Source organism: Triturus cristatus, chromosome 4_1, assembly GCF_964204655.1.
Source record: "Triturus cristatus chromosome 4_1, aTriCri1.1, whole genome shotgun sequence".
In the NCBI taxonomy this organism is placed as follows: domain Eukaryota; kingdom Metazoa; phylum Chordata; class Amphibia; order Caudata; family Salamandridae; genus Triturus; species Triturus cristatus.
The window spans coordinates 485,671,016-485,693,755 of NC_140585.1; positions in this window are offsets into that span (position 1 = coordinate 485,671,016).

The window sequence follows — 22,740 nt, forward strand, 5'->3', positions numbered from 1 at the left end:
ACCCCTCACGGCACTGACGGCTTCCCTCCAGATCTCCCCCTTGGCAATGGCGCCTACCTGTGAGGATGCAAAAGTGAGAATACATTAATCCACATGAGCAAAGACACAGAGACACACATATAGAACAATCCTCTTTATGAACAGGCCATGGTATGCATGCAACTAATTGCACCTTTGTCATAGGGACATTATCCACTGTGGAAGGCCAAATGCACTACGTGCCATTGAAAGTACACGGGTGGCATGAGGGGTACCACACACTCACTGACCAGGGATCACACTGTGCCTCACAGGCTACACCAGGATTATGTACAGCACCTCACAGCAGTCACCTGCCCCAGCACACTGATGCTACCTCAGCAGAGTACACAGACACACACAGGTACAGGACAATCACATGGCATTGCCAACTGCGGGTACACACCTCACTCTGCCCATGTGCCAGTAGACGGGGGGTGTCACAGGTGTGGGGCTGGCTCAGCACGGCATGCACACAGCACTGCTCCCTGCTCACATCGGATGGCCAGGCTATATCCATCCCTCATGCTGCTTGTGTGCAACACTCCCCATATGCACTCACCCACATGACAGGGAACTTACACACACACCAATGTGCAGGGGACGAACACGGCCTTTGGACACTCACAGCACAGGTACACTGAACAAACACACATCCATGGGTACTGACACCTGTCACACTGGGGGGAACACAGGATCACATCAGGACTGTGGTAACAACATCCCCAGGAGGAGTATGCAGGCAGAATGTGGCATGCACCTTGCATTCATTGTCACAGTAGGCACTATGCAAGTGAGGAGTGCACACAGGAAACACAGCATGCTCTGCATGGGTGACATGAGGCCTTCCACACCCTGGGACCCACTCCAAACAACAGTGCATGTCTGTCACACATGGACACAATGCCAGAAGTCACTGTCACACAAAAGGGGCACAGTCTAAGCTAGTGGAGTCTGCACTCACCTGAACCCCTGGTCGACCATACAGGCTCTGGAACTGTGGGAGGATCACATCTATCAGGGCAAGGTTCTCCTCCTGGGTGAATGGCTGTGACCTCTCCACAGTCCTGGACATGGTGCCAGAGGAATCACTATCAGCAGCAGTGGTCATGGATGAATGGATGTGCAGGCAAGTGCTCTCTCATGGGACCTGGCTGCCTTATATATGCCTGGCTGGCCTGTTCATGTATGGGAGTACAGATTGATTGGTCAGTCACATTTGCATCCTACGTTTCATCCAATCCCTTCAAACCTACCCCAGTGTGTGGCTTTGCATGGTTTCAGTTTTGATGATGATGTCAAGTCAACATCCACATTGCAACAATGTAGATTCTTTCAAACTGACTTCTGCTGGGCACCTGGTGCTCAAATTCAAAAATCTAACTCAGTCTCCATGGCAACCATCATGCATTTAGGCCCTTATACTTGTCCCTCATGTGTCCCCTATGTGTTTTCATACATTTACACACAGGTACGGTGCGTTCCACGCCCTAGGGCACCCCACAAGCAGTGATACGGACCGTACACGCGCTTGTACGGTCCGGATCACAATATGGGCGCTGGCGTATGCGTACGCCACAGTAGTACGGACTGTACACGCGCTTGTACGGTCCGGATCACAATATGGGCGCTGGCGTATGCGTACGCCACAGTAGTACGGACTGTACACGCGCTTGTACGGTCCGGATCACAATATGGGCGCTGGCGTATGCGTACGCCACAGTAGTACGGACTGTACACACGCTTGTACGGTCCGTACTACTGTGGCGTACGCATACGCCAGCGCCCATATTGTGATCCGGACCGTACAAGCGCGTGTACAGTCCGTACTACTGTGGCGTACGCATACGCCAGCGCCCATATTGTGATCCGGACCGTACAAGCGCGTGTACAGTCCGTACTACTGTGGCGTACGCATACGCCAGCGCCCATATTGTGATCCGGACCATACAAGCGCGTGTACAGTCCGTACTACTGTGGCGTACGCATACGCCAGCGCCCATATTGTGATCCGGACCGTACAAGCGCGTGTACAGTCCGTACTACTGTGGCGTACGCATACGCCAGCGGCAATATTGGCCCAGGGACCCTATACACGCACTCCGAGAGTATGTACGGTGCGTTTCACAACTGTCAGTGGTGACAGGCGGCACACAGACAGGAATGGAGCGGTCAGGTATTGCCAAGGGTGGACACCAATGCATTGTCTGTGCAATACCACATGTGTGTGACACAGGTGTGTCAGGATGTGATGTGGCACTTTACCCCTGAGGTGTGGGCAAAGCACATGTACGATGAGCTGTGTACACATGTCGTGTGTGATGGTGCGCATTGTACCACACATCCCCTGCACTCCTTTGACATGTGTGCATGTCGTACACACTAGTGGAGCCATGAGTCACTTGCATGTCCCAGTCACGGACACCCGCACCTGTCCCCTGATGCCAGGTACACGGAATATTACACATGACATGTGTATGGCTGCGTTGCACGCTGCAACCATGTCATGTGTGTGGCATGTCTTTCCATGATTTTGCTGTAGGTGTGTGGTCCAATGCATCAGCAGTTGCTGCTGCCAACATGTGTCTGTGTGTAGATGGCCATGGCACACTGTTCCGCACACCAGCCCACATATGTGATTTGCCATGAGGTGTGTATGTATGCAACTACACGGAGTATCAACACAAGTACATATCCACATGCTCTCTATGTATGTTCTGTCTCGACATGTACTCCTCCAAGGCAATGTGTGTGGCCTGTCCTATTCCTATGACATGTGACCAGTGCATATCGCATCCAACAACCTGTCTGTACCATACGCATACTACTTCTGCACATGTGTGGATGTCTGTGAATCCTGTGATGCGTGTGCATGTTCACTTACACTGGCCCACAGCTAGTCTCATGCCATGTCATCGTGATCTTGCCCCCCTCCGTTAGTGGCTGTCCCTTGGTAGGAGTGTCACCTGACTGGCGTACGTGTCCAGGAAATGTGGCACAGACCAGACCTGACTCAGAATGTGGCATATGTGTATTGGCTGTGTAACATGTGCTCAGTGCATTGACAATGTCGTTGTACAGTGCTCACTCTTCGGTGTTCCTTCCATTTCACTGCAGGGCTCCGCCTCTCCCTCGACGTATGCCAGACATGGCTGCCCTGCATGAACGGGACTGTATACGCCGCTACAGATTCAGCCAACGGTTGATTGATGAGTTGACTGGCCGGCTGGAAGCACAACTCCTCCCGCGCCACAGGTATCCCAGTGCACTGACACCCAAGTTGAAGGTGATGGCAGCCCTACATTTCCTTGCCACGGGTACGTTCCAACATACCATTGCTGATGTCGGGGGCATGTCCCAGACGATGTTCAGCCGTGTTCTGCATGATTTCTTAGAGGCCATGTTGGTTCACCTGGATGAGTACATTAAATTCCCAATTCGTGAGCAGTTGACAGATGTCAAGCGTGAGTTCTATGCCCTGGGAGGGATGCCCCATGTCATTGGGTCCATAGATGGGACACATGTTGCGTTGGTACCACCACAGGCACAGGAGGTGGTGTATAGGAATCGCAAACATTATCACTCCATTAATGCCCTTGTGGTGTGTCTGTGTTCGCTTTCCAGGATCAGCACACAATGCCTTCATCATGAGGCGTAGCAGGCTGCCTGAAATGATGCTGCAGCTGCGGAACGAGCGAGCATGTATTGTTGGTGGGTAGACTCTGGCAGTTCAGTGTTTGGCGTCATCTTCCAATCTCACTGCCTGTGCTGACACACTTCTGTCCATGATGTTTCCTTGTAGGGGACGCTGGCTATCCCAACATGCCATGGCTGATGACGCCTGTCCGCAACCCCAGCACGGCTGCCGAGCACCGCTACAACAACGCACATGGGCGGACCAGGAGAGTCATTGAGAGGACGTTTGGACTTCTGAAGAGCCGATTCCGGTGCCTCCACAAGACCGGCGGAGCACTCCCATATGCCCCGGTGAAGGTGTGCAAGATCATCATCGTCTGCTGCATGCTGCACAACATGGCAGTGGAGGAAGCTGTTCCACTCATACTGGATCAAGATGACCAGGACCATCCACCCGTGGAGGATGAAGGCCTTGGTGACGGGGCAAGTGATGTGGAGGAGGAGGAGGCTGTGGAGGACATGCGGAGTCGGCTCATACGCAACTTCTTTGCTTAGTGGTGAGTTCCAGTGTCTGAGTGTGCACGCATTGGGCCGTGTGTGGCATGTGTTGCAATGTGTGTGTCCATCTGCATGTCTGCCAAGTGAGTCAGTGGTGTGTATTGAAGTGTCACTCGAGTGATGGCGCAATGGAAGGATGTTGTCTGAGGGTCATCATTGTCACCTGTCATGTTGACAACATGATACGTGTTGAGTACATGCTTGCGGATGTGCTCCTTTGGGCTGACTCCTTGTGTGTCTCTCTTCCACAGGTCCATGGGCATGCTGTCTGCTGGTGGCATTGTTGTGCTCCTGCTACTCCTAATGAACACAGCAACATGTGCTGATTCTGCGTCACATGCACGGGCAAGTTTTGAAATCTCCTTAGGGTAAGGGATGCCTCACGGCGTTTTGGGTGTGTGAATTGTTTGTAGTCTGTGTGCACTTCTCCGGTTCATGTGTGTTCCATTTGCATACATGTGGATCCTACATGGGGAACATGACATGGGGCAGGCTTCACCTGGAGCCATGGTCAGACTTGGTGACTGTCATGTGGCAGGGGATTGGGGATTGTGATGAGGCCATCATTGTGTGTAACACTGACCTCGGAAACATACAGGTTGCACCGGGTTGACATGGTGTGTGATTGCCCCATCAGGGCCTCAATGGTGTATAGCGGCCTCTCCGTGGCAGCAGGGGGTGTTTAGCTGTTATCCGTCACTTTTGTGTGCCAGTTCAATGGAATACCAGCATCTGTGTTGCAATGGGGGGTGCCAGTGTTGCTCCCACATGTTCATCCACATGACCTGTGTATGTGTTGACAGAGTATCATTGTCATTCCAACACACATGACTAATAAATTTGTCCCTCTGTCTCCAAGGTGCCTCTTCCCTGTCAATGGTGGCCTGTTGCCACTGTGCGTGCGGCATGTCTGGCATAGTTTTCAGAGGTGGTGCATATGTGTCTATGTGTAGAGTGACAAGATGCTAGGGGTTTGTCAGGGAGTGGGAACTGTATTATGCACAAGATGCACAGTTCCATCCACCTCAAGGCAAGAGAGACCATCCCCCAGGGCAACTACAACATCCGTGTCGAATCCTACCCTGCAGTCTACGGACATGTGCCTTACGACTCCCATGATACTTGTCCATATCCGGAGTGCATCTGCACAGCTCTGCTACTGCGTCGGGCAACCAGGCCACATCAACGTCCAAACGGGATGGGGGGAATGTTTCACAGCCAGCTGCAGGATGACCTTCTCGATCCACGCCCACACTCATGATGCAGCCCACAACCCCAACACAACCATGTGGCACTGTGATCCAAAACTGCATTCTGGCATCTCCATGCATCCAACCTTGGGCTAGCCACCATTCTCAACATCCGCCTGACGCAAGCATGCAGGACATTGTAGGGACACATGTCTAGACATACCTGGGAGCGGCAAGCCAGGTCACTCCACATGATCCCTGACCTCTGCGCATGACTGTTGCTCCCCTGAATGTGTCTGTAGCCACAGTTGTGCGGGAACCACTCAGCTGGTTGGGCCCAGCACAGGTGAGTATGGTACTCCATGTCTGTATCAGATGATACACTGGGACCCATGTGTGTCCTGGGCAAGACTGAGACCCCACGGTTTGGATGGTTGGAGTTAATTCTGAGATCAGGCATGCTTTGACTTTATGACACACTCATGTATTGTAATAATGCAGAATCACAGCATCATCTTGTAAGTGTGATTAATTTATTTGTGGTGGGGTACGGGTTTGTGGGGATGACAAGAGGTGCACAGCGGGAGTGTAGAATCCAAAGTTCACTGGGGGAGTTGGTATCCTTGCCGTTGCAAAATGTCAGAGTCCATGCCACAGTCTTCGTCAACATAGGTCAGACAGTGACCAGCAAGTCCATGTGGCAGAGAATGTCATGTGCTGCTATTGGGCCAGAGGGCCAGGTGCCAGGCCAGGTGACCTGGGAGATGGTGATGTTCTGCTGACTCTCACAGTCTTTTTCGTGGACGACCCACCTTCCTGCGGGGACCCTCGGAAGCAGGCCGTGATGATGTCTGTGACGCTCCGTCGGATGAATCCTCCTCCTCCTGATCCCTCCCTGTGTCTGGTAATGGCCTTCGCCTGGTGCCACAGGGAGGGTTGCCCATGTTGTCGGCAATCCGACGGAGTACACCGGTCATTTGGGTTTGCACCGCCACGAGCTCAGCCTGTCTATCCTCCATCCTTCCTTGGTGTTGCAGTTGACAGGCATGTTGCTGGGCCTGCAGGGTCTTCATCTCCTGGAGGGTCCCCTTGATGTCATTGAGGGTGGACGCAATCTGGTCCATGCCCCTGGTGTTACGCCGGTATGTATCCAGGATGTTGCTGACCTGGGACACTACCGGGTCCTGAGCTGCCTGGTCAGGTTCGCGCCTCCGCCGTCCTCCACTCCCGCCACCCCTGCCCACGTGCACCTGGCCTGCCGTTGTGGGTGCATCGGGTCTCCGGGACCCCTGAGGGATGGCATCTGCGTTGCCGCCTGCCTCCTCCTGGGTGCCCGGAGGACCGTGTCCCTCCTGGGCAGACTGGCTGGGTGGTCGTGTGCGGGCAGGGCTCCTGGACGTCTCCTGGGATGTGGCAGGAATGGGGGTGGTGGTTGGCACAGTTGTACCTGACGCAGGTGCTGCAGGTGGTTGGACACCAGAGGGGCCAGGTTGGTCTGGGTCATCCACGGAGTGGTGAGAGTCATCGCTGGCGGTGGGGTCCTCATCCCGCGGAGCCTGGTCCTGTGAGACTTCCCCCCCAGTGTTGGGGGGTGTTCGTCGACGTTGACCTGTGTGTGAGAGAGACAATGTTAACAGTGTCACATGTGGCATCCATGTTTCATGCATTTCTGATTTGGCACTCTTCCTCTGGGTAGTTGGATCTGTCTTGCATTCCTCTCACAGTGCACTTGTGCATGGGTATGTCCCTTGGCCACAGCTGTCAGGGCTTTACGCATGTGTGAGACACAATCTTAGTTGATGCATCTATTTGGGTACACAGTCAGCAGTGTGGTGTGCGGGCGTAGCGAGCCATGCAGAGGCGCCTTACGTGTTGCACTGTACGTGGCCAAATGGTGTTTTGCCAAGGCAATTTGATGTTGCAGGTAGGGGACTGAAGCATTTGTGACAGGGTTCTTACCGACACAGTGGGTGGGTATACTGGGTGTGTGGTTTGGTCTGTGCCTGCAGCACGGATGGACTCGTGCACAGATTGACACATGGACCGGTCTTCATCTACAGAAGGGGGGGTTTGAGGCACTGCCAGACCTGGTCTGCATGCACACAGTCCACCGGCTGATGAGTGGACATGGCCACACCACCCAAGGGTGATTTAGTCTCCCTGTGTCTCCCTTCCTCCCTCCCTCTGTCACCCTCCTCCCTCCCTCTGTCGGTCTCCCTCTGTCACCCTACTCCCTCCCTCTGTCTGTCTCCCTGTGTCCCCCTCTGTCTCCTTCCCTCTCATTCCCCCTCTCCCTCCCTCTCTTTGTCACTCTCTGTCACCTCAGGCCAGCTTCCTGGGCACACACAGTTAGCCGGTCTTTGAATGGCCATTGGCTTGTTCATGTGAGTTAGTCCCTGTTCTCCGGGCACCCATTGGGCAGTGTGTCTGAGTGTAGGCTGCTGCTGTGGCGGTGTGTGCTGAGACTCTATCAGAGCGATGCATCTTCATTGTCTGCTGTAATGTGCAAATTGTGCCTTCAGACCCATGTCATCCTGCATGGCAGCCACCATTTGCAGGCAAGACAGTACTGTGTGGGTACACACAGTTTGTATGGCTGTGCCCTGGGCCATATGGGCTGAGGGCATTGTTGTGTGCTTGTGAGTTGCTCAATGTTAGTTTTGATGCCCCCACTCCCAGCATCGACCACATCCTGTGTTGTGTTGGTGTTTTGTGTGGCCTGTGACTTGGCATGGCCCTGATTGATGCATGGGGCATGGAGGCGCTAGTGGCATGTGTGTGTTTGTGGAGTGTTGTTGTGTGCGGTGGTGGCTTGGGGGGGGTGGCATGCATGATTGATTGTGTATGGCATCCCCCCCATGTGAGGTGAGTTGTTTGTGTACTCACCAGGGTCTGGGAGTCCAGGCAGTCCGTGTAGTCCCTCCACCGCCAGCGTGGACATCACCTTCTCCTCCCAGGGATGGTATTGTACCGGTCTGGGGGGCGGCCCTCCTCCAGTGATGTTCCCCTGGTTGTGATTGTCAGTCATCTTCCTCTTGACCGTCCTCCGCAGATCGTACCACCTGGATTGGCACTCGTGCCTGGTCCTTCTGGTGGTCCCAACAGCATTCACAGAATCGACAATCCTCTGCCACATGGCCGTTTTTTCGGATATGCTGGTCTGTCTGACCAATGTCCCAAAGAGCTGTGGCTCGACTCTGAGGATTTCGTCGACAAGGATCTCCAGCTCCTCCTTTGTGAACTTTGGATTCTTGGTGGTGGACATGGCGTGGGGTGTGGGTGTGGATGGTTGTGGGTGTGTGGGTGTGGTAGTGGAGGTGTGTGTGTGAATGTGATGAGGGGGTGTTTGTGTAGGTGGTTGTGTGAAGGTATGCAAGTGTGAGGTTCAAGTATGGTGGTGTGGGTCGTCTGTGGGCTCTGGCAGCAGTGGGTCTGTTGCAAAGGCTCATGGTTTGTGTGTGTGGTCCATTTTTATTGGTCCATTTGTGGGTGTGGCTGTGTTTGAAATTTGTGTGGGTGTGTTATGAGGAGTGATTGGGTTTTGGGCCTCTGTTTGGCAGTTTGGCAGTTGCAGGTGAGTGTATGTGATGTTTGTGGGGTTGTTGGGCATGTTTGGTGGTGTGGGGAAACTCTAATTGACTCTCCTTGTGTAAACATGGTTTGTCCTGGTTCAGTACGTGTGTTTTTGGCGTCAGTACGGTCCGTACATGCACTGGTGGGGGTACGGTCCGTACATTCCCTGGTGGGGTGTGGGTACGGCCATACATACACGGGTGGGGGTTCGGTGCGTACATACACGGCTGGGGTGGGGGTTTGGTGCGTACATACACGGGTGGTGGTTCGGTGCGTACATACACGGCTGGGGGGGGTTCGGTGCGTACATACACGGCTGGGGGTTCGGGGGCGTACATACACGGGTGGGGGTTCGGGGGCGTACATACACGGGTGGGGGTTTGGTGCGTACATACACGGGTGGGGGTTTGGTGCGTACATACACGGGTGGGGGTTCGGGGGCGTACATACACGGGTGGGGGTTTGGTGCGTACATACACGGGTGGGGGTTTGGTGCGTACATACACGGGTGGGGGGGTTCGGTCCGTTCATACACGGCTGGGGGGGGTTCGGTCCGTTCATACACGGGTGGGGGTTCGGTGCGTACATACACGGGTGGGGGTTGGGTGCATACATACACGGCTGGGGGGGGGTTTGGTGCGTACATACACGGGTGGGGGTTCAGTGCGTACATACACGGCTGGGGGGGGGTTCGGTCCGTTCATACACGGGTGGGGGTTTGGTGCGTACATACACGGGTGGGGGTTCGGGGGCGTACATACACGGGTGGGGGTTTGGTGCGTACATACACGGGTGGGGGTTTGGTGCGTACATACACGGGTGGGGGTTCGGGGGCGTACATACACAGGTGGGGGTTTGGTGCGTACATACACGGGTGGGGGTTTGGTGCGTACATACACGGCTGGGGGGGTTTGGTGCGTACATACACGGGTGGTGGTTCGGTGCGTACATACACGGCTGGGGGGGGGTTCGGTGCGTACATACACGGCTGGGGGGGGTTCGGTCCGTTCATACACGGGTGGGGGTTCGGTGCGTACATACACGGGTGGGGGTTGGGTGCGTGCATACACGGCTGGGGGGGGGTTTGGTGCGTACATACACGGGTGGGGGTTCGGTGCGTACATACACGGCTGGGGGTTCGGTGCGTACATACACGGCTGGGGGGGGTTCGGTCCGTTCATACACGGGTGGGGGTTTGGTGCGTACATACACGGGTGGGGGTTCGGGGGCGTACATACACGGGTGGGGGTTTGGTGCGTACATACACGGGTGGGGGTTTGGTGCGTACATACACGGGTGGGGGTTCGGGGGCGTACATACACGGGTGGGGGTTTGGTGCGTACATACACGGGTGGGGGTTTGGTGCGTACATACACGGCTGGGGGGGTTTGGTGCGTACATACACGGGTGGTGGTTCGGTGTGTACATACACGGCTGGGGGGGGGTTCGGTGCGTACATACACGGCTGGGGGGGGGGTTCGGTCCGTTCATACACGGGTGGGGGTTCGGTGCGTACATACACGGGTGGGGGTTGGGTGCGTACATACACGGCGGGGGGGGGTTTGGTGCGTACATACACGGGTGGGGGTTCGGTGCGTACATACACGGCTGGGGGGGGTTCGGTCCGTTCATACACGGGTGGGGGTTTGGTGCGTACATACACGGGTGGGGGTTCGGGGGCGTACATACACGGGTGGGGGTTTGGTGCGTACATACACAGGTGGGGGTTTGGTGCGTACATACACGGGTGGGGGTTCGGGGGCGTACATACACGGGTGGGGGTTTGGTGCGTACATACACGGGTGGGGGTTTGGTGCGTACATACATGGCTGGGGGGGTTTGGTGCGTACATACACGGGTGGTGGTTCGGTGCGTACATACACGGCTGGGGGGGGTTCGGTCCGTTCATACACGGGTGGGGGTTCGGTGCGTACATACACGGGTGGGGGTTGGGTGCGTACATACACGGCTGGGGGGGGGTTTGGTGCGTACATACACGGGTGGGGGTTCGGTGCGTACATACACGGCTGGGGGGGGGTTCGGTCCGTTCATACACGGGTGGGGGTTTGGTGCGTACACACACGGGTGGGGGTTCGGGGGCGTACATACACGGGTGGGGGTTTGGTGCGTACATACACGGGTGGGGGTTCGGTGCGTACATACGCAGGCAGGGGGGGTGGTGGGGTGTTCGGCGCGTATGCGGGCACATGTCTCCATGGTTGCTATGGGAGTTCGGTTCGGACGGTGTTTTTTGCGTACGGTTGTGAAATGGGGAGGACGGGAGGGATCGTACTTGCGCTGTCGGACTTTATTTTTCCGCACGGTGGGTTTTTCGACCGGGGACGTGTCGGTGACTTTTCCCGACCCGAGGACGTGTGGGGAAATCTTCCCAATGCGATTCGTATGGACTTTTTTCCGTTCGAATCGTACTTGGCAGTTTGTACGCTACTTTGACGATTCGGACGGAAAAAAATCCGGATACGAGTCGGACGGGGAATTTTTTTACAGGATCGGAATTGGTACCATACTGTTCTTTTTACACATCGTGGCATAGGCGTACCCGCCGTCGCCACTACATTTACCACAGTCCTTTGGGGCAACTTGCTGGTGTGACGAGCAGTGTGCGACCAACTTTTGCACAATTTATTATGGCTCCCTTGAGCTAACGGGCTGACGAGCCTTGGATCTGCACCTGCGCGCCATGAGAGGTACTTGACCTGTTTTTATTTACATTTTGGCAGTCCACACGGCACCCCTTTACACTGACCTGCTCCCTGCTGACGAGAGGCAACTACCTCGAAACACGTGTCCAGGGATGGCTAACGCAACACATACTGTTCTTTTTACACGTCGTGGCATAGGCGTACCCGCCGTCGCCACTACATTTACCACAGTCCTTTGGGGCAACTTGCTGGTGTGACGAGCAGTGTGCGACCAACTTTTGCACAATTTATTACGGCTCCCTTGAGCTAACGGGCTGACGAGCCTTGGATCTGCACCTGCGCGCCATGAGAGGTACTTGACCTGTTTTTATTTACATTTTGGCAGTCCACACGGCACCCCTTTACACTGACCTGCTCCCTGCTGACGAGAGGCAACTACCTCGAAACACGTGTCCAGGGATGGCTAACGCAACACATACTGTTCTTTTTACACATCGTGGCATAGGCGTACCTGCCGTCGCCACTACATTTACCACAGTCCTTTGGGGCAACTTGCTGGTGTGACGAGCAGTGTGCGACCAACTTTTGCACAATTTATTACGGCTCCCTTGAGCTAACGGGCTGACGAGCCTTGGATCTGCACCTGCGCGCCATGAGAGGTACTTGACCTGTTTTTATTTACATTTTGGCAGTCCACACGGCACCCCTTTACACTGACCTGCTCCCTGCTGACGAGAGGCAACTACCTCGAAACACGTGTCCAGGGATGGCTAACGCAACACATACTGTTCTTTTTACACATCGTGGCATAGGCGTACCCGCCGTCGCCACTACATTTACCACAGTCCTTTGGGGCAACTTGCTGGTGTGACGAGCAGTGTGCGACCAACTTTTGCACAGGGTAAAAATTACTATTCCAACTCCAGAGAGTGCAACAGTATGGAAAATGTCGGATAGCGAAGGGGAAAAAATTACTATTCCCACTCCAGAGAGTGCAACACTAGGGAAAGTGTTGGATAGCGTAGGGGTACATATTACTATTCCAACTCCAGAGAGTGCAACAGTAGGGAAAGTGTTGGATAGCGTAAGGGTAAAAATTACTATTCCAACTCCAGAGAGTGCAACAGTAGGGAAAGTGTTGGATAGCATAGGGGTAAAAATTACTCTTCCAACTCCAGAGAGTGCAACAGTAGGGAAAGTGTTGGATAGCGTAGGGGTAAAAATTACTATTCCAACTCCAGAGAGTGCAACAGTAGGGAAAGTGTTGGATAGCGTAGGGGTAAAAATTACTATTCCCACTCCAGAGAGTGCAACAGTAGGGAAAGTGTTGGATAGTGTAGGGGTAAAAATTACTATTCCAACTCCACAGAGTGCAACAGTAGGGAAAGTGTTGGATAGCGAAGGGGTAAAAATTACTATTCCAACTCCAAAGAGTGCAACAGAAGGGAAAGTGTTGGATAGCGTAGGGATAAAATTTACTATTCCAACTCCAGAGGGTGCAACAGTAGGGAAAGTGTTGGATAGCATAGAAGTTAAAAATAACATTGTTATAAATAAAATATTTATTTAAAATAATTAGTGATTTAATTATTAAATAACTCAAAATTATTTACAAATACCAATAAATAAATATTACAAACATAACTACCAAAGAATAATTAATTAACAATACATTAATAATAAATACCAATAAATAATAATTAATAAATATTAATTACCAAATAATAAATATTAAACGATACAATATTTTTCATAACCAAAAACATATGAATTATTAAAAAGTAAATACCAATTAAAATATATTTAACAATTTAAAAAAAATATATACCGCAAAATAATAATTATGAAACATTAATTACCAATCAAAAAATATTGAACTATTAAATATTTTTCATACGCCAAAATAATAAATATTACACATTAATTACCAATGAATAATTACTTATTAATATATTAATTAGAAATATCAATGCATAATATTTAATTATATTTAATTCACAATTAATGATTAATCAACAATTAATTATTTTTCATAACCAAAATGTTATAATTTAAAATATTTACCAATTAATAATTATTGTCCAATTAATTAATTATCAATACCCAACAACTAATTTAATAATTAATTAATTAGATTTCAATTACTTCCAACACTATTCCCCTATAAACGCACGACACACTCCACTAATAAAATAATACACTTAACATAATTATCAATTAATCAACTAATTAAAACTAATTGCCAATTAATAAAAATTAATTACCAATTAATACTTAATTAACAATAATATAATTATCAATACCAATAAATGAAAATAAATTATTAATTAATTACAATTAAATTACTTCCCACCCTATTCCCCTATAAACCCACAACCCGCTACAGAACTTAAACGCAAAAATTTATTAAAATCAATTTATAATTCCTAAATATGTATAATTAATTCCATATAATTAAATTACTTCCCACCCTATTCCCCTATAAACCCACAACCCGCTACAGAACTTAAACGCAAAAATTAATTAAAATTATTTTATAATTCCTAAAAATGTATAATTAATTCCATATAATTAAATTACTTCCCACCCTATTCCCCCATAAACCCACAACCCACTACGGTACTAAAACACAAAATTGACTTAAAAAACCATTGTTAACATATAAAAATGTTATACATATATGTTCAAACGAGTAGAACACTTAACTAAAAACATATAACACATACATATTAAATACATAATAAAATACATAACAATAATATAAATATCGATATTAGTAACATCAATATTAGTAAAATCGATATATTTGATGTCGATATTACTAACTTCGATATTACAAACATCGATATTAAAATACTTACCTTAGGATCGATATTCTGTCCATAGATATTATTGACCGATATTCTGTCCCTTCGATATTTAAAAATCGATATTAGTGTAGGTAGATATTTTAGTTTCGATATTTTGGCTGCTCACCGGCTAACATAAGCAGACAAATGGTTACGTTCAGAAGCATCAGCATTGTTGCAATATCATAGACAATGAAAGGAGCAACCATAAGAAAATGACAGTGGAAACAGCAACCTTCCTGTCGCCAGTAAACTAATAGTAGTATCATTCGACTAATAGAAGCTCTCTAAGCTTGAACGGGGGACCCCCCACCGTACAGATCAGCTCAGTGGAATCACATCACAGGATCATCTAGTCCCATCTCCTGCTAAAGTCCTCCATCACAATGAAAGTAAAACGTGCTGCACTGCAATATGGCAAGCACTCGTCTATCAGGTATCTGCAGCTGCGTGCATGTTATGGCTAAATAGTGGGACCATCAACCTGTACACAACAACATGCACCGTCTAGTCACCCAGACTGTTTGTGCACACAATGTACAGTACAAGCTCGCTGCTCACTGTGAAGGATGTCAATCAACAGACAGTCCTCATGTGAAGCAAACTCGAGTAGGCATTTCAAAAGTAATAACACGCAACTACAGTGTCGCGTGCAAAAGCAGCAAAATTGGCAAGATGGCTTACTAACAACTAACGCGGTGGTGCAAACTTAGCATTGTACATAGGGAGATAGGAATCATCACTACACCCCCCCTTGTTCGTACCACTAACCACTAGGGGCGCAAATTCGAGAACGCAGAGTTCAAGTTTGATAGAACGGAACCAAGGGCATGAACTGGAAGTCCATAGAAGGTATGCGAAAAAGTCAGAAAAGAAATGTCAAATATGAACGATGTTGAAGCTCAATGAACCATGTAAAAGGGGAAAAAATATCAGCAACGATGGATGCACCATGAAATGAGCAGGGCTAAAGTCAATCCCTCAAGGTATAAGCACAATAAGTTGCAACAGCTTCCAAGAGGAAATCATCTGAACGTTCCGCAAAATTGTCTGCCATCCAGTTCAGCAGGGGGAAAGAACACACGTGTTCCTCAACAATCGGGGCATCCAGCACCATTTGTGGACAACAGGTGGGGACATCAAGATAACTTCTGGATAAGAATTCATTTGCAGCCGTTCCGAGGTACCAATTGCCTAGGACTCCATGTGCAGCAGCACAGGCCATGATCCTGACGCCAGAACAGTCCAACTCATGAGCCACTAAGGGGCTCATTAGTCGATCATAATCCGGGTCAGGAGACACCGAGTTACACAGGCACAAATCCAGAGCCCATTCAAATGGACAATCTAGGCAATGAAAGACAGGTTGCACGCAGGTAAAGAAGGGAAACCGGAAGGACAATCCATAGGCACTGCTTAAGGTCGCCAGCGGCAGAGTGCCATAGAATTCAAGCATCTTTTTCCGAAGATGGAGCAGCCGGTGCATGCTGTCTTGTAACGCAAGTTGTGAAGCCACAGCGTAGTACACAGATCAATTATGGCACCCCAGCTACGAGGGCGAGAAGCAAAGGGACACCTCCGAAGACGCTAGAAAAAATCGAATGATGAAATGCGGGGATCACACCAAACAGAGTTTGAAAGGAGGTCACGAGTCCTGAGGCCACAATTTAGAAAAAAACAGCCAGACCACTTGTTGATGAGGCATGAAAGATAGTCTGAATCCGAGTCCAAAATATGTAGTGGGAGATCAGTGTTAAAAATCGCTTGCACCTCTGTGCGCGTGTGAGCTACATGAAGGACAAATGTTTCTCGGGATGAAGTCAACACAACTTGTTTTTGAGACAATAGAGCCCTTATTCTGCTCATCTTGTTGAACTCTGCTTTCAAGGTTGGAATGGAAGGCCAGATGGATACATCCAGCCGGCCATGCGGGGGTGGGAAAAGGACGTAATGACTGAAAACCACTCGTAGTGATACAGTCACGATGTCAGGAATTCCCGGAAGCATCCCACAGCAAGCTTCATCATTGAATAGCACATAATTACCGTTAGCAAGCAGCGTACAAGACGGGGTCATAACTGGCACACGAATCCCTTTCAGAATACAAGCTAAATTATGAGCGTGCATGTGACAAGCACCATGCAATTGAATATGCCTACACACCACAGAATGATCCGGAGTGGAAGTGCACCCTTCGCCTCTTAAATACACCTCCTTGCCGTCTGTCACGCACCTGTTGTCGCCTAGCACGGACACAAGGGACCCGAGCAACTGGGAGGGCGGTGATGAGAATGGAGGGTGCGGCGAGAGATGGAGTGCTGCTTTCAGCACTGGGAGCAGCCTCCGCCCCCTCTGGGAGCTCAGCCTCGGACCCGTCAGCCTCATAGTCGGTGTTGGGACTGGACAGGTTTTCCGCCTGACTCCCCTCGGCCTCCGTGCCACTTGCTGCGCCAGACTCCCCAGCACTGGTGGCCCTGGTGCTGGATAACTCCCCCACGTCCGTGCCAGTGTCTCCCTCGGTTTCCTCCGACGATGCTGTGGCCAAGGTGAAGAGACAGGAAATGATCAGACACCTGTATACATATGACACATGAGTCCAAACTACATAGGACACAGCACATAGCATGAACAGCAACATGAGTGACATCTACAATACTACAAACATATGTAGGCCCTGCACCACACAGTTGCTTTACCCACCATGCCACTGGAAACAATGGGGAGCATGACACAACTGCAAATTACTTGATATCAATAGATACAGAGGAGCTACTCTCTGGGGACAGTCGAGCACTGCATCACTGGCATGGCACAGTCACCTACACCCGCAACTGTCCCCACGATGCCAGGGACACGGATAATGACACCTGACATGTAACGACCGGCGTTGCACGATGTGACTATGTCATGTGTGTGTCATGTGTAGCCTTCCGTAACCGCAAGCATGTCCCAGACCATGTTCAGCCGTGTCCTGCATGATGTGTTAGAGGCCATGTTGGTACACCTGGATGAATTCATAACTTTTCCAACTCGTGAGCAGTTGACAGGTGTCAAGGGTGAGTTCTATGCCCTGGGAGGGATGCCCCATGTCATTGGGGCCATTGATGGGACACATGTGGCTTTGGTACCACCACACGCACAGGAGGTAGCCTTCCGTAACCGCAAGCATTACCACTCCATCAATGCCCTTGTGGTATGTCTTGCTAACATGATGATATCCCATGTCTGTGCCCGTTTTCTAGGATCAGCACACGATGCCTACATCATGAGGCGTAGCAGGGTGCCTGAAATGATGCTGCAGCTGCGCAATGAACGTGCATGTCTCGTTGGTGGGTATACTCTGTTAGTCCTGTATTTAGCGGTTTCTTCATATCTTACTGCTTCTCCTGACCCACTTCTGTCCATGATGTTGCCATGTAGGGGACGCTGGCTATCCCAACATGCCATGGCTGATGACGCCTCTCCGCAACCCCAGAATAGCCGCAGAACACCGGTACAATGACACCCATGGGCAGACGAGGCGCGTGATTGAGAGGACGTTTGGACTCCTGAAGAGCAGATTCCGGTGCCTCCACAAGACTGGCGGCGCCCATATGCCCCGGTGAAGGTCTGCAAAATCTTGCTTGTGTGCTGCATGCTGCACAACAAGGCAGTGGAGAAGGCCGTGCCACTCATCCTGGATCCGGATGAGCAAGATCATCCACCCGTGGAGGATGAAGGGCTTGGGCACGGGGCAAGTGAGGATGAGGATGAGAATGAGGATGAGGACATCCGGAGTCAGCTTATCCGCAACTTCTTCTCATGATGGTGAGTCCCTGTGTCTGAGTGTGCACGCTTAGAGCCTTGTGTGGCATGTGTTGAAATGTGTGTGTTGAGCTGACTGTGTGCCAAGTGACTTGGAGGTGTGTTCTGATGTGTCATTCAAGTGATTTTGTCATTCCCCATATTTTAGCGGGAACACAAAATTCATTCTTACCATGGTGACAATATCAATCCTGTAGAGTGCATGTACATGTCTGCGGATTACTGGCTCCTCGCTGACTTGTTGTGTGTCTGTCCTCCCCAGGTTCCTGCGGCCGTCGTCTGCTCATGTCATCATTGCACTCCTGCTATTCCTCATGAGTATTGCAACGTGTGCTGGATCAGAGTTACATGCACAGACATGGAGAAAAGTCAATTTGGGTAAGGAGTGCAGCAAGGCGTTTTGTGGGTGGTACGTGTTTGTGTAATGTGGGGACTGCTCCTGTGCATGTTGTGTTACCATGCATACATGTCGACTGACCATGGGCCACGTGACGTGTTGCATGGCTCCCATGAATTGATAGTCACCCTTCCTGACAGTCATCTGTCGTGGATTGTGGATTCTGATGAAGGCATCAATATGTGTATAACGTCCCTCAGGAACATACGGGATGGTCATGGTGGACATGGTGTGGGACATCCCCATATGAGGCTCAATGTGGAATTGTAGACTCTCCGTGTGCAGCAAGGGGTGTGAGGCTCAACCCCTTCACTTCTGTGCCAGCTCAGTAGGATTTACCACATCTGTGTGTTGCAGGGGGTGTCCAGTGTAGGTCACACATGTTCAGCCGAATGACCTGTGATTCTGTTCCAATGGATGCAATTCCATAAGTGTGAGGATGAGTAATAAAGGTGTTCATCACACTCCAAGGTGCCTCATCTCTGTCAATGCAGGTCCCTTGCCACTTGGCATGCGGCATCTCTGGCATACTTGCTGTAGATAATGCATAGGAGTCCATGTGTAGTTTAGCGACATGCATGCAGTTGATCATGGATTAGGCTCCTCTATTGGCCATGTAGTACATGGTCGTGTATGTTTTTTGGCAAGGTCGACCACACACTGGGCCATCACCAGCTGCTGAGGGTGTGTCTCCTGTGCGCAGGTCGCCCTTCAGTTTCCTGATCTGGTGTAATGGCTCTTTGGTGATTGTGCATGCATTGTCTCTGGGTGTGCCATGTGACACTGGACACTCCTTACTGTACACACGCGCCTTTTGCAGTTGTCCTTCTGACATCCTAGTCTTTGTGTGCGAAATGGGGCATTTGGCAGGTAGATGGCGCCTGCTGCTGCAGGCCCTGCACAATCACCCAGTGGCCACACATACAAGATGGTGTGCATCATGTTTGGCTCGCTCACATATGCCATGCTAGTCCACTGCATCTGTACCTCATGCTGCAACGCCCTCTGCATTATTCACATGATCCACAGATAGATCCACTCCAAGTTACGACAGACCATCCCCTAGGTCCATGACAACATCCATCTCATATACTGCCCTGCCCTCTACAGAGTAGGTACATCCAAACTCCAAGGAAAATGGTCCACTTCCAGGGGGCATCTGCACACCTCAGCTTCTACACCCTGCGCCCCAGCCACCTCACCGTCTGCCATAGATAGCTGCAATGGATCACTGTCTGCTGCAGGATGTCCTCCACACTCCCCACCCACACTCAGGAGGCAGTCCACAAACCGACCCCACACCAACCTTGTACGTCTGTCATCCTAGATCCCGTTGGTCCATCTCCGTGCATCCAACCTTGCCCTGGCCACCGTTCTTCACATCCACCCTACTCCAGCATACAGGACATTGTTCTCCCACCTGACCACACATACATGGGACTCCCTCCCCGGGTACCTCCACATGGGCCATGACCTCTACGCCTTGATGATGATCTCCCAAATAGGTCTCTCCGCACAGTTTAGCAGGCACCCCCTCAGCAGCCAGAGGCCATCACAGGTGAGTGTTGTGCTCCATGCCTACATTGAATGATACCTTGTGACCCATGTGGGTCCTGTACCAGACTCTGTTCCCAGGGTATGGATGGCTGGAGTTGGTTCAACACTCATGCATAGTTAGACATTTCCACACATATGTCGTAGAATAATGCAAAATGACAGCAACATCTCATGTGCAGAACAATCTGAATTTATTTTTGGGGGGGTGAGTCTTTTGGTAGATGTGCTAAGGTGCTCTACCGGGGGAATAGAATCCAAAGTTCACTGGGGGAGATGGCATCCTTGGCATTGGAAGTCATCAGAGTCCAGACCACAGTGTTGGTCATCATTGGTCAGACTGTGACCAGCAAGTCCATGTGGCAGAGAATGTCATTGGGTGAGGTGCTGCTGTTGCGACAGAGGGCCAGGTGCCAGGCCAGGTGACCTGGGAGATGGGGATGGTCCGCTGACTCTCACGGTCTTTTCCGTGGACGACCCACCTTCCTCCGGGGATCCTCAGATGCAGGCCTTGACGATGCTGGGGACGTTCCGTCAGATGAATCCTCCTCCTCCTCCCTCCCTGTGTCTGGTGCTGGTCTACGCCTGGTGGCACAGGGAGGGTTTGCCAGACTTTGGGCGATCTGATGGAGTGATTGGCTCACGTCCCTGTGCACCGCCAGGAGCTCTGCCAGTCTTGCCTCCATCCGTCCTTGGTGTTGTTGATGACTGGCAAGATGCTCGACCTGCAGGTTCTTTATCTCATCGAGGGTCCCCTGCATCCCGGAAAGTCTGGACACGACCTGGTCCATGCCTCTGGTGTCACGCCGGTATGAGTCCAGGATGTTGCGTATGTGTGACATACCGGGGTCCTGAGCTGGCTGGTCAGGTTCGCGCCTCCGCCTGCCTCCACTCCCACCACCCCTGCCCACACGAGCCTGGCCTGCCGTTGTGGGCACATCGGGTCTACGGGACCCCTGAGGGATGGCATTAGCAGGGTTGTCTGCCTCCTCCTGGGTGCCCGCAGAACCTTGTCCCTCCTGGTCGGACTGGCTGTGTTGTTCAGTGCGAGCAGGGATCCTGGGTGTGTCCTGGGATGTGGCAGGAATGGGGGTGGTGGTTGGCACAGATTTACCTGACGCAGGTGCTGCAGGTGCTTGAACACCAGAGGGGCCAGGTTGGTCGGGGTCATCCACGGAGTGGTGAGAGTCGTCGCTGCCGGTGGGATCGTCTTCACGCGGAGCCTGGGACAGTGATTCTTCCCCCCCAGTGTTGGGGGGAGATCGACAACGTTGCCCTGTGTGTGAGAGAGAGACAATGTTAATGGTGTTTCATGCCACATCCATGTTTCATACATATTCAAGTTGACACAGTTCCCCCAGGTAGTTGGATGTCCCTAGCATTCCTCTCAGTGTCCACTTGGGGATGGGTATGTTGCGGGGGACAGATTGGGATGTTCTCCTGAGTGTGTGACCTGTAGATAGTTGGCTCTGATGCTTACTTGGCTCTGGTTTGGTCTTGTTGTGTCACATGTCCATTGTTGGAGTGTGTGTATCCGTTGCCTGCCCCGGGGGTGTGTGCTTGTGTTAGGGGGGGGTGTGTGTGACCGGGCGTGCTATTGTGTGTAGTGTGAGTTGTAATTGGGTCTCCCAGGTGATGTGTGTGTCCCCTCATGGTGTTTGCTGGCATGACAGTGTGTGTGAGTTCCTGTGCTAGATACCTGTGCTTGTGGAGTTGGTGTTTGAGTGTACAGTGGTCCCAGGAGGGCCTTGTGCTGCATACAGCAGGGCCCAGTGTCAGCGACCTTGTTAGTAGTTTGCCAGTCCCTGTGCATTGTGCATGGGTATGTACCTATGCCCTATGGGCTGAGGACATAGTTGTCTGCGTCTCATTTTCACAATGTGTTGTGTGGGGCCCACCCTCCCAGCCTCCCGGACATCCAGTCTTGTGTTTGTGGTTGTTGTAGCCTTGGACATGGCCTTGCCTTGATTTGTGAAGGGTGAATGGTGACGTTCGTGGCATGGGCGTGGTTTTTGACTGTGGTTGTGTGCGGTGAGTGCTTGGGGGTAGGTGCGTGCATTTGTTGTGGTTGGGGTGTGGATGCCATTCCCACCATGTTACGTGAGTTGTTTGTGTACTCACCGGGCTCTGTGACTCCTTCCACTTCGTGTAGTCCCACCGGCGGTAGCATGGCCATCACCTTCTCCTCCCAGGGATGGTAGTGTATGGGTCTGCGGGGCGGCCCACCTCCAGTGATGTTGGTCTGGGCATGTTCTTCATTCATCTTCCTCTTGACCGCCCTGCGCAGATCGTACCACCTGGCTTGGCATTCATGCCTGGTCCTTCGGACGGGCGCAACAGCATTCACCTTATCGACGATCCTCTGCCACATGGCAGATTTTTCAGCTATGCTGGTCTGTCTGACCAATGTTCCAAACAGCTGTGGCTCGACTCTGATGACTTTGTTGACAAGGAGCTCCAGCTCCTCCGTAGTGAACTTTGGATTCTTGTCTGTGGGC